The sequence below is a fragment of the Festucalex cinctus genome, chromosome 10 (genome assembly GCF_051991245.1).
Source record: "Festucalex cinctus isolate MCC-2025b chromosome 10, RoL_Fcin_1.0, whole genome shotgun sequence".
Classification (NCBI taxonomy): Eukaryota; Metazoa; Chordata; class Actinopteri; order Syngnathiformes; family Syngnathidae; genus Festucalex; species Festucalex cinctus.
The window spans coordinates 1,399,327-1,412,055 of NC_135420.1; positions in this window are offsets into that span (position 1 = coordinate 1,399,327).

Genomic DNA, 12,729 nt, shown 5'->3' on the forward strand with positions numbered 1-12,729 from the left:
TTTTACTGAGATTTCAACGCCCTACAAACGGAAGTACAAATGATTATTAAACCTGCTTGAGTGAAAGTTGGAGAAAAATTGTGCCCGAGTGAGGGGTGGGGTGAACTTGCGGTGGGGGCGTGAATGGGGGCTTCAAAATGGTAGGAGGAGAGAGGAGGGGCGGGGAGAGGGGTGGGGCTTCAATTGGCATGAGGAAGAGAGAGGAGGAGGGGTGAATGGGGCTTCAATTGGCATGAGAAGGACAGAGTGGGAGATGATGTGTTGCAAAAAATAATTGTGTATTAAATGCTGTCATGAGGGTTTGTATTTTTAAACAATGTTTGATATCAATGAAACGATGGATGATGAATAAAAATAATGTATTTTTTTTAATCTTTTTTAAACTGTTGTTTGTAAGATTAAATATATTATCCTTTTTATTTGACTGAGTATAAATGAAATATCTTAGAATTAATTCCGAGGATGGTTTTAGTGGGTAGTCATGTAAACCTTTGGCTATAGTAGAGTTTAGAAAGTATTCGGGTATGAAATATGTATTTATTATGTTATGGCTATTTCACGTATGTGAAGTAGGGTGTAGTTTTATTTTTGGGGATAGGAGAGTAGCTGTTTTTTTTTAATTTTTTAATTTTATTTTAAGAAAACAGAAGGTGAGGGAGACACTCACATTAGCAGAGCGCGCAAGATGCATTAGCTCTTCTGCAGATGTGTACTTTTCTATAAGGTTAAATTTCCTATAAGGTTAAATGTTTATTTTTCTTATTTATTTATTTATATTTAGTATTTATTTATTGAGTTATTGATCTTATTATTTTTCCATTTTGTTACTTCTCGTGCTACTTGTTAGCTTTGTTGTTTATACGATTTTGATTGGACCCGTCATTGTGCTCAAGCTCCATCCGGTTGGATGGTTTTTGTATATCTCAGGATGCATGTGCCTGCTGATTTTTGGGGGGTCGAGTTCAAACATACTAGGATTGTATTTTGTTAAACCGCTGTAGGAGGCGTCAATGTTTTTGCAACTTTGACAACTTTTTTTTTTGTGACAACAATTTTGCATATGTACATGATTACATGTGTATATTTAGGACCCAAAAATGGTATTCACTGACTTGTTTCAATAAGCCTGTAATACCTGTAAGTCGGGTGTAGTTTTATTTTTGGGGATAGGAGATTAGCGTTTTTTTTAATTTTTTTAATTTTATTTTAAGAAAACAGAAGGTGAGGGAGGCACTCTTATTAGCAGAGCGCGCAAGATGTATTAGCTCTTCTGCAGATGTGTACTTTTCCCTATAAGGTTAAATTTCCTATAAGGTTAAATGTTTATTTTTCTTATTATTTATTTATTATTATTTCTTATTTATTTATTTATTTATATTTAGTATTTTTTTTTAGTTATTGATCTTATTATTTTTCCATTTTGTTACTTCTCGTGCTACGTGTTAGCTTCGTTGTTTATACGATTTTGATTGGACCTATCATTGTGCTCAAGCTCCATCGGGTTGGATGGGGAGCATTGCTGCACAGCCGTTTTCAGATCTCTCCAGAGATGTTCAATCAGATTCAAGTCTGGGCTCTGGCAGGGCTACTTAAGTACATTCAGAGACTTCTCCAGGAACCACGCCTCTCTTCTCACACGATAAGGGAACAAAAGTGTTTAAATATCACATTTTTAACAGTGTTGATGATTTTACATATGTGACATGATTACATGTGTATATTTAGGGCCCAAAAATGTGATTCACTGTGCAAAATAATAATACTAATGATACAAAATCACGAAAAGACAAATAATTCCTACAAAACAAAAGAGGAACCTCACGGCGGGGCTCTGCTCGTGTTCTAGTTGTAAATCTGCTTTTGGCATTTACATTTTCTACAAATGTACCACTGAGAATATTTACTAGCTTGTAAATAAAATATTAAAGGGGGTACCAACGTGAAAAATTAAATTTCTGGAGCTTTTAGCTGTGTTAAAATGCTCATACCTCACCAAATACATGACCGAATTGGAGTTTTCCTCCAGTCTCCACTCTCTGAGAAATTGTGCTCTACAAGCACCAGACCCTCCCAACCTGAGAAAACAAGCTGTTGGCGCTCTTTGACATCATAAGTAATGGACCCACCCCCCGCACCGCCTCTGCTGACTAAACGCACAACCAGTTTCTCTGAGACCTCTATGAGATAGTGACAAAAGTAGTCTTGATCAGTAAACATTCTGTCCAAATGATTTCGAAGCAAAACAATTATCCTTCACATTTGCAAGAAGGACGTCTCGCTATGTATTTTATGTTTTTGAGCTGTTGTATATAAGATTGCGTTGTACATAAGAATTTTACCCTCTCTCACGTTTTTGTTGTGTTACAAAACTAATAAATGTACTGATTTTAAAAAAAAAAAAGGATTAGGGTTAGAGAAGGTGTTGGTGGCACTCTCATGAGCAGAGTGCGCAAGTGGTTTTAGCTCCTCTGCAGATGTGTACTTGTATAAACGGTTATTTTTCTGTTTCTAGTTTTGTTACCGCAAGAGCTACGTGTTATAATTTGTGTCTATACGATTTTCATCGGATGTCTCTATGTATTTTTGTTGTTGTTTAAGTTTATGAGGTTTTGTATATACGAATGCGCTGTGTGAAAAAGGGTTTTACCCTCTAACGTTTTTGTAATATTAAAAAAAAACTAATAAATATACTGTTTTATTTGTTTTTCTTAAACTGATTCATGAAAAGGACTTGTAATCACAAACTTTTTTTTTTTTTAGCAGTAACTGATTTAGGAGGAGGAGGAGTGGGGAGGCTGGTTCAAAGTGTGCATGTGTGCATGCGTGTGTAGGGGCGTCTGTGTTTTCTCCTGGGGGGTAGTAAAACAGCCTTTGAAAGTGTTTGTTATACGATGCTTCGGTCTGAAGTATACTACTTTGTAGTCGCGTACAAATAATTTTATACATTCATTTTTAAAAAGAGAGAAATGTAGGTATGAATGTTCGATCCTGTTAAAATGCAGCGAACTTTATACTTGATTTAGACCTTATTCTTTAATTTACTAGGGCAATGTATTGTAGGGATCATACTTTTTGAAATCTTTGTATTCGAAATAAGAGATCCGAAGTCTTTGTGAGTTTTTTTTCTTCTTTTAAATACTTAGAATTACCCCTTGTTAATTTAGCCTATAAGATATTATTGAATATGATAGTCTGCAAGATTAGCTATGCTAAATCACCCCTGGGGCTAAAACCCAAAACTACAAGATTTAACCAGAGCGTAGCAAATTACCGCGAGGATCTTTTTAATCTTAAAGCTGCTCATTGCAACAATTTACCTAAACATATCGGGAACAAACATGTATCTTGTCTGACTATGGGAGATTTAACTTTTGATTGAACGATTTATTTTTTTCCCCTACGAATCGCGCTTACTTTCCGAAGGTACGCGTAGGTAAACAATTTTTTACACGCATATTTACACATTGGGACTCTTTAATTTACCTACTACGCGTGTTTTAGTTTTGTTTTGTTAGGAATTTGGGAGGAGAAAACCCCACATAGGGAGAACACGCAAAGTCTACCCAGCAAGGCCGGAGGCAGGACTTGATCTCACAACCCTATTATGCTAAGAAGCCAGCTAACGTACCGCCCTGACTGTGAAATAACAGCTACTATATTACTTAATTTGATTGAATAATATTATTTAAGACGTCTACCCGTCTAACGCTTTAAAAACAGCGACATAATTCCGACAAAAATATTATTCGTACTATATTGTTTTTTACAATAGCTTCTGAGTTCTCACAATAGATGCCCGATGACACTATTTTATACCTTTATGTTTTTCTTACCGGTATGATTAACTTGTATTACATTTATGACGTCTCACTATCATCTTAAAACCTCTGACAAAAAACAAAAAAACAAAAAAACATCTATCTTTATATCGTTTTAAGGCGGCCGGTGTATTTTGTACAAATAATATATGGATACTTATTGATTTCTGATCAATTTTTACTCGTATATTTACCTACTTTTGCTTTTAAGCGTATGTTAGTTACTTGTATATGAGTGTATATTCTAACTTTCTCATTCACTTCTTGGTTCCATTCCATCACCCCTGCGAGACCGGACACGTCTACTTAATATCACTAAAGCCTGTTCAAAAATCATTGGAAACCCTGTCAAAGCCTTATCTTCCTTTTTGTGACCGACAAACTTTACGCTCTGCCCACCGAATACTGCTCGATCCCTCTCACTCACTTCATCCAATGTTTGAGTGGCTTCCATCATCTCAGCAGGCTGAGACGGAGCAGCAAATCTCTTGAACAGTGACCCCTCCTTGCCCAAATTGCGACAGACTGACTGACACGTAGCACTTTAGTGTGAAGCACGGAGCACTTTCTTTTGTTTTTTATTGTTAGTTAGCCGGAATTGTTTTTAGTATTTATTTATTATTATTTATTAGGGCCCGAGCAGCGACCGCTGCGAGGTCCCTATTGTTTTTGTAAAAATTATTATTATGTGACTGCTGCCCGCAAAGCAGTAGCGAAGCTACTGCTGCGGAGCAGTCACATATTATTATGTGACTGCTGCCCGCAAAGCAGTAGCGAAGCTACTGCTGCGGAGCAGTCACATATTAGTATCCAGAAAAAAGCGTTTATTTTTCTTATTTTTCTTTATTAACCGGGAATTTTTGAGAAAAAATGCGGGCCGTACCGTTGAACGTACCGGCACAAATGAGGTATCAAAAGATGCGTCTCGATCTGACTCGGCGGGTAACCATTTTTTTTTCGGAATTTCGAGTTACCATGGCGACGCAATTTCCCAAAAAATCCCATAGGAATGAATGGAGAAGGGGGAAAAACATCGACAAATTTAACACCTTTTTCGAAGCTACGCTACGCTCACATACATTGACCGACCGAGACGATTTTTAGCTCATGTCAACTTCCGCTTACCCGCAGGACTTAAATCGGGAAATATGTCCTGATCGACTCTCCAATTAAAGGGTTAGAAATTCCCCTTTTTCCTCACCAGCTCTAAGGCGTCAGCGTGAGGAGACGGGAATTAGATAAGCCGATATATCAAAGTGGATTCACCTAGGTTTGTTCACTGTCTTCTTATCATGAGGCCAATCCGTTTTCATCCACCTATCAATCCTGAGTGAGTAACCACACACACAGAGCCCAGGAATGATAATCTGAACACCTCACTTAAATTGGCAGCTCCACTTTTCTAAGTTGTTTGCATTTGTTATTGACATAGTCATTTAATAATCCTTGTTAGGATCATACGGATTTGTTACATATCAAGCTGGAGTATTTGACTTTATTAATACAGATGGAGACACTCATTAGATGTTATTCGAGTGCACTTACCTTTTTCCAAACGTCCGTTGCTGTTGTCCTCCTCAAAGAGGGAAAAAAATAATATTGATGCGGACTTATAAAATGTCCAAAAGGAATAAAATAAAATCAAAAACAAATAATAAGGTCTTATAAAACGACCTTGGACTTATAAAATGTCAAAAAATAAAAAATAAAATCAAAGACAATTAATAAGGGCTTATAAAACGACCTTGGACTTATAAAATGTCCAAAAATAAAAAATAAAATCAAAGACAAATAATAAGGTCTTATAAAACGACCTTGGACTTATAAAATGTCCAAAAATAAAAATAAAATCAAAGACAAATAATAAGGTCTTATAAAACGACCTTGGACTTGTAAAATGTCCAACAAAAAAATAAAATAAAAATTAAAAAGAAACCAATAAAATAATTAATTCACAACTGGTTTTTCAATTATTTTATTTGGTCTTATAAAATGACCTCGGACTTATAAAATGTCCAAAAGGAATAAAATAAAAGTTAAAACAAACAAATAAACTATCGCGAGATGCTGTGACTATCGCGTGACCGGTAGCGAGACTGGGAAAATCTAACATGGCGGCGCCCTGCTGCTAAAATAGAATTTGCTTTATATTTCTAATTAAACCCGAATTTAATGATTAGATAAATTTGATTTTTTTCTTTTCTAAGAAAGATCGGAAATATTATCCAGTGTGGACGACCTCGAACGTTTTATTGACGATTATTTTTATAGCTGCGCGATGGATGATCTGGCGGCTAGTCGGGATAATCCTTCGAAAAAAAGGAAAAATGACTCGTCAACAGACACGGACGATTTAGCAACCGCCGACGTATCGGTGAGTATGCTGGATTCCATAAATAAAAAACTTGACGTCCTCTGTCTTATCCGCGAGGACGTCAAAGAATTAAAGGCAAGTTTGGAATTCGTTAGCCAACAGGTAAGCGATCTCCAACGCGATAACTCCGAGCTACGCTCCTCTCTCGTCGCTGTCACAGCCGAGTTGGAGTCGATTAAAAAGGAAAATAAAATGCTAAAGGAAACGGTCTTAGATGTTCAATCCCGTAGTATGCGGGAAAATCTAATATTCTCAGGTATATCCGAAAATTCCCCAGATAATCCAGAGAGTGAGATAAAAAAATTTATGACATCATCGCTAAAGATCCCACAGGAGACGGTAAATAATATCTCTTTTCACAGTGTACACCGGCTCGGAGCTCGTAAGGGCAATAAGCCCCGTCCTATTATTGCTAAGTTCGAACATTTTAAACATAAAGAATTGGTAAAAAGTAAAGGACGGGAGCTCAAAGGGACATCTTTTGGGATGAATGATCAATTCCCAAGAGAGATAAACGAGCGGCGAAAAGTACTGTTTCCTATAATGAAACAAAATAGACAGGAGGGTAAACGGACTTCGATGGTCGTTGATAAATTATATATCGACGGCCAGCTATTCCGAAACCCAACCTCGACCCCTTGGCTGTTCTAACTGACAATTGGTAGAGCCGAGCATTGTGTGATTATTTGACGTATGTATATGTATATGTATATCTATGTGTATGTATATATGTATATATGTATATATATGTATATGTATATGTATGTATATGTATATGTATGTATATGTATGGATAATGGGTTACGAAATAGAATATGAATTTATATTATGCATAGGCTATATAGTAATAATAATAATAATAATAATCTCGCTTAGGTCACCATTTACTGGTGTATTGTTATGTTGAATCCCCCACAGATTTCCTTCACACTCACTTCCCCCCACGTTTCTTCACTATTATACTTATCTACTTGCTATCTCTCTCTTTATATAAATTATATAAATTGCCTAATTACTCTTTTGCTATCCTACAATATGTTAATATTAATAAGCAGCTTATATAGATGTATACATAAGACTGAGTCTATATTGCTTGTATGCAGAAATTAGTTCTGGTCTCCTGGAATGTGTGTGGCACTCGCTCCCAGGCAAAAAGAGTAAAAATTTTAGACCATCTCTCAAAATTTAAGGCAGATATTTGTCTCCTACAAGAAACCCACTTACAAAAATCAGAAGAAAAATTATTTATAGATAAAAATTTTAGTCAAGTTTACTCTGCCTCCTATAATAGTAGACAAAGAGGTGTCTCTATACTTATACATAAGAATTTATTCTTTACTCTAAATAATATAGTAACAGATTTAGAGGGCCGATATATTATTATCCAGGTAACTATATTTAATAAAGTATATACAATTGGTAATTTATATGCCCCAAATAATGATGACCCTGATTTTTTCCATGAATTTTTCTCTCGGTTACTCGATTTAGCAACAAATTCTACTATTATTATTGGAGGTGATTTTAACACGGTCTTGAACCCGTTAATAGATCGTTCTAATAATACGATATATACAAGGCGATTACGATCCGCTAAAGTAATAGATGAATATATGGAGGATTTTGGCCTCAGCGATGGCTGGAGACTTCAAAACCCAACTAAGAAGGAATTTACTTTCTTCTCTGCTGTGCACCGATCATTCTCAAGAATTGATTTTTTCCTTACAAATAATTCTATTGTTGATAAAACTGCTATAAAAATACATTCTATAATTATAAGTGATCATGCACCAGTCTCCCTCACTCTACAAATTGACTCTACCTTTAAACCTCCCCCGATATGGCGTTTTAACATCTCATTACTGAAAGACGTAGAGTTTGATAAAATTATTAGAAGGGAGTGGGCAGATTTTTTGGAAATAAATGACTCTCCAAATATATCTCCATCTCTTCTCTGGGAAGCAGGGAAAGCGGTAATTAGAGGGAAAATTATATCATATTCAACTTATAAAAAGAAACAGGATCAAAAATTAGAAAAATACCTGGAAGATAAAATTAAACAACTAACGGATGAATATGTATTAAACCCAAATAATCAAATATGGATAGAACTACAGAATATAAAAATACAGTTAGATAACATGTTATCTAAAAAGACAGAGTTTATAATACAACAGTTGAGATATAATAATTTTGAACATAATAATAAATCAGGTAAATTCCTGGCAAATCAACTTCAACGGAATCGGGAAAAATCTCTTATAACGGCTATTAAAGATATAAATGGTTAATGCACACAATCACCAGAAGAAATTAACCATATTTTTTATAACTATTATCGAAATCTATACACAGAAATTAATAGACCTAACCCTGAATATATTGAGGTATTCCTAAACAGCTTAAATATACCTCAGTTATCTATTGAACATAAAGATATTCTCGATACCCCGCTTACTATAGATGAGTTGTATCGTGCTTTAGACAGTATGCCTAATGGCAGAGCACCTGGTCCAGACGGCTTTCCGGCTATATTTTTTAAACATTTCTGGTTAATGTTTGCTCCATTATTTCTAAGAGTAGTAACTGAAATTAAAAGTAAAGGTGATATACGTCAAGATATGAATATAGCAGCAATTAAACTTTTATTAAAGCCAGAAAAAGACCCTACCCTCCCGTCAAGTTACCGACCGATATCACTAATTAATACCGATATTAAAATGATCGCTAAGGCCTTGGCATCTCGATTAGAGACGGTAATCTCGACAATTATTCATAGTGATCAAACAGGTTTTATTAAAGGTCGTCATTCTACTAATAATATTAGGAGACTCTTTAACTTGATTAGTATGTCACAGCGGTATGATAAAAAGGCAGTTGTTATTTCGCTGGATGCAGAAAAAGCATTCGATAAAGTTAACTGGTCCTTCCTCTTTGCTGTCTTAAATAAATTCGGCTTCGGGGAGTCATTCATTCAATGGGTCTCAATATTATATGATTCTCCTAAAGCTACAGTTACTACTAATGGGATTACATCACAGAGTTTTACTCTACAAAGGGGAACAAGACAAGGGTGCCCAATGTCTCCTTTATTATTTGCTATATTTATTGAGCCGCTTGCATTAGCTATACGTCAGGATAGACGGATCCAAGGAATCCACTCCGGGACAATAGAACATAAAATTAATCTATATGCCGATGATATATTACTCTATTTAGAAGAACCTGCTATCTCGCTAGGGGAAGCATTTAAATTAATAACTAAATTCTCTCACTTATCAGATTACTCTATTAACTGGACAAAATCAACATTATTACCTATTACAGAAAATTCATGGAATCCTACAAGTCAGGATCCACACTACTCCTTTCCTACAGGTAATTTAAAATACTTAGGTGTTAAAATTTAACCTAAATTAACTGAATTAACTTCTTTAAATTTTTCACCATTATTGGATAGTATCCGTAGTGACCTGGAGCGCTGGAATAATCTTCCGATCTCTTTAATAGGACGGATAGCTACTATAAAAATGAAAGTTTTACCAAAGATTAATTATTTATTTTCAATGATTCCATTTAAACCTACGTCTAACTGGTTCCAATCGCTGGACTCTGCTATCATAAAATTCTATTGGAATAAAAAAAAAGCCAAAATTAGTCTATCTACTCTTCAGGAAAGTAAATCTAAAGGAGGTTTAGAGGCACCAAACTTTATGTACTATTATTTAGCTAATCAACTACAATATCTTGTGCTAAGGACACAACCCAACAGAGATACTAACTGTTGGTTGGAATTGGAGCAGAAGGATTGTAATAATCTTAGACTGTCAGATTTACTCTTTATTACAAAATCAATAAGACGACATAATTGTTTTAAAAACCCAATGATAGCCGCCACCCTGACTGCCTGGTGGAAGGCATTAGAAATTACAAACTCCCAATTGGCGCCCTGTGGGCTCTCTCCCATTTGGCATAACCCCGACTTTCAACTTAATAATCAGTCGTTCCATTTAAGCTTATGGGAGCAGAGAGGAATTACACACCTTCATCATCTTTTCTCAGATAAGTTTATATCGTATACAAACTTGGTCCAGAAATATGAAATAAAAAAGGGAAATTTCTTACATTATCTGCAAGTTAAAAATATGGTTAAGAAACAAATCCCAACACTTCAGGATACGCTCCAACTGCCTGTCTTAGCTAAAGATATTATAAAGCTTTCTCCAACAACAATAAAGAAAATATCAAAAATATATAAGTTATTTTTATACACAAATAAAACGTATTTACCGACTTTAAAATGGGAAAAAGGCAAGGCAAGGCAAGGCAAGGGAAAAAGACGTCTATAGTTCCGGAACCAGACTTTTGGACCCAAATCTGTGAAAATGTATTTAAAATGACCAAACAGACAAATTTGCAACTTATCCAATATAAGATACTTCATAGAACATATATTACACAATATATGATGAAAAAAATGGGACTCTCTGACTCCGACATTTGTCTCCAGTGCTCACAAAACACTGCCGATACTTATCTTCATGCTTTATGGTCATGTACTCCAGTGCTGCATTTCTGGACTAAAATCTTGGAAAAGCTCGCTGATATATTAAACTGTAGGCTTCCTTTATCTCCAAGATTGTGTTTACTAGGTGACTTAACAATAACTGAGCTACCATGTAAACAATCTCAATCTATATTTATAGCCCTTACTATTGCTAAAAAAATAATCCTTGTCAATTGGAAAAATAAACAATCTCTAAATATCGACCACTGGTTAAACTTACTAATAAATTATATCTCAATGGAAAAAATCTCTGCCTTAAATAAAAATCAAGTATCAAGATTTAAACAAATATGGTCTATGTACATAGAATATTTTAATCTCAATTTGGCAACTTAATCCTGCCAAGATTCTGCCTGTTAACGAGAGCCACCACATCGTTACAACTTCTGTTTTCGCTGCTTCTGTATTTGGTATTTTGTATCTGATTGTTTTTATTTTTATATAGTCAGGAACCTAGTTGCTGCTAGTGGGCTCGAGCATACCACACTATACGACACTATACTCATTAACTCCTTAAGATTTATTTCTAGTGGGCACTAAGCATCAACACTTGGTGTTACTGCAAGCTAATTAGTAAATTTTCTTGACGCCGTCCCCTGTGGTCGGGCGGGGGTGGTTCTGCCCCCCCCCCCGTTGTCTGCTCGGTAGCGGTTGCGTCTTGGCCGCTCCCTGGGCCCCCTGTGGGGTGCGGTGTTGGGGTGCTTCCCCTGGTGCCCGGGGCGGTGCCGTCCCGGCGCTGTCCGCTGCTCCGTACCCGGCGGCGCGGTTCGGGGTGGGTGGGCCTCCGGTGTGCCCCGTGGTTCCCTATCCCCTCCCCCTTCCTCCCCCCCGTCGCCTCTCCCTCCTCGCCTCCTCCCGCCCATCCTCCTCTGCCTCCCGGTCCCTTTTCCCTTGTCGCCCTCCCTCCCCCCCTCCTGCCCTGCAGCCGCCCTTTCGCCTTCTTGTCGTCTTCTCCCCGCTTCCCCCCCCCCCTTCCCTGTCTGCCCTGCGGCCCCTCCCCCTCCCTCTCCCTGGGCCTGGGGCTCCCTTCCCGGCCCGGGCGTCGGGCTCCGGGGGCCGGGCGGGGGTTTGAGGCCTGCCCCACTCCGGTAGAACTCCTGGCGCCCCGGGCGGGCTCCGGTGGCCGGTGGGCTGTCCGGTAGCCCTGCTGCGCTGGCTGTCCGCCCATTGTGGTGCCGGGTGGATGAGGTGGGGGGCGGGTGGTGGGGGGGGGGGGGGGGGTGCTGGGGGGCGGGCGTGCCACCTACACCCGCCGGGTTGGGTGAGGCCCCGCTGGTCGCTCCTCTTACTCACTTCACTAGCTTTGCACTATACACTTTGTAAATATACACATAGGGCACACAACACATTTTTTGGTGGGGTGGGGAAGGGTGGAAACACCGTCTTCACCCTTCAACTCCCCTCCAATTTTAATGCACTTCACGTCCAAGGGGAGGGGTGAGTTGGGGCGGGGAGCCATCAGAGGGGATGGACTGCAGTGCCTGGCAGCGCTGTGGTCCCCCCCATTTGTATCCCTGCCCCACCACTTTGTCCCTCCATTCCCTTTTTTAATGCACCACACATATACATATTCATTTCTTTGGGGGGGATACGGGTGTGTCGGAGTAGGGGAAATTTTTTCCCTCTGCTCCGACTCACCTGCTCCCAATTTTAATGCACCACACGCACACACTTGTATATACACTGGGTGGGGCCACATTCACGGTGTAAGGGTAGAGCTCGCCAGTCGGCGAGCTGGCGGACTCAGTAACAGGGTTAGGTGTCACTAGTACTCTGGCGTGACGACCGGGGCCTCTCCCCACCGGGCTCGGTGTTCTGGTGTTCCGCCTTCTCCCCTGGTGCTTCCTCCTCTGCTTCCCCCCTCCCGCCGCTGTGCTACTCTCGCGCGGCTGGAGGTGGGGTGGGCACATCTTCCCTCTCTGCGCTGCTGCCCGGTGCCGGTTTCCGGGGGGGGGGGTTTCGCGGGGGGC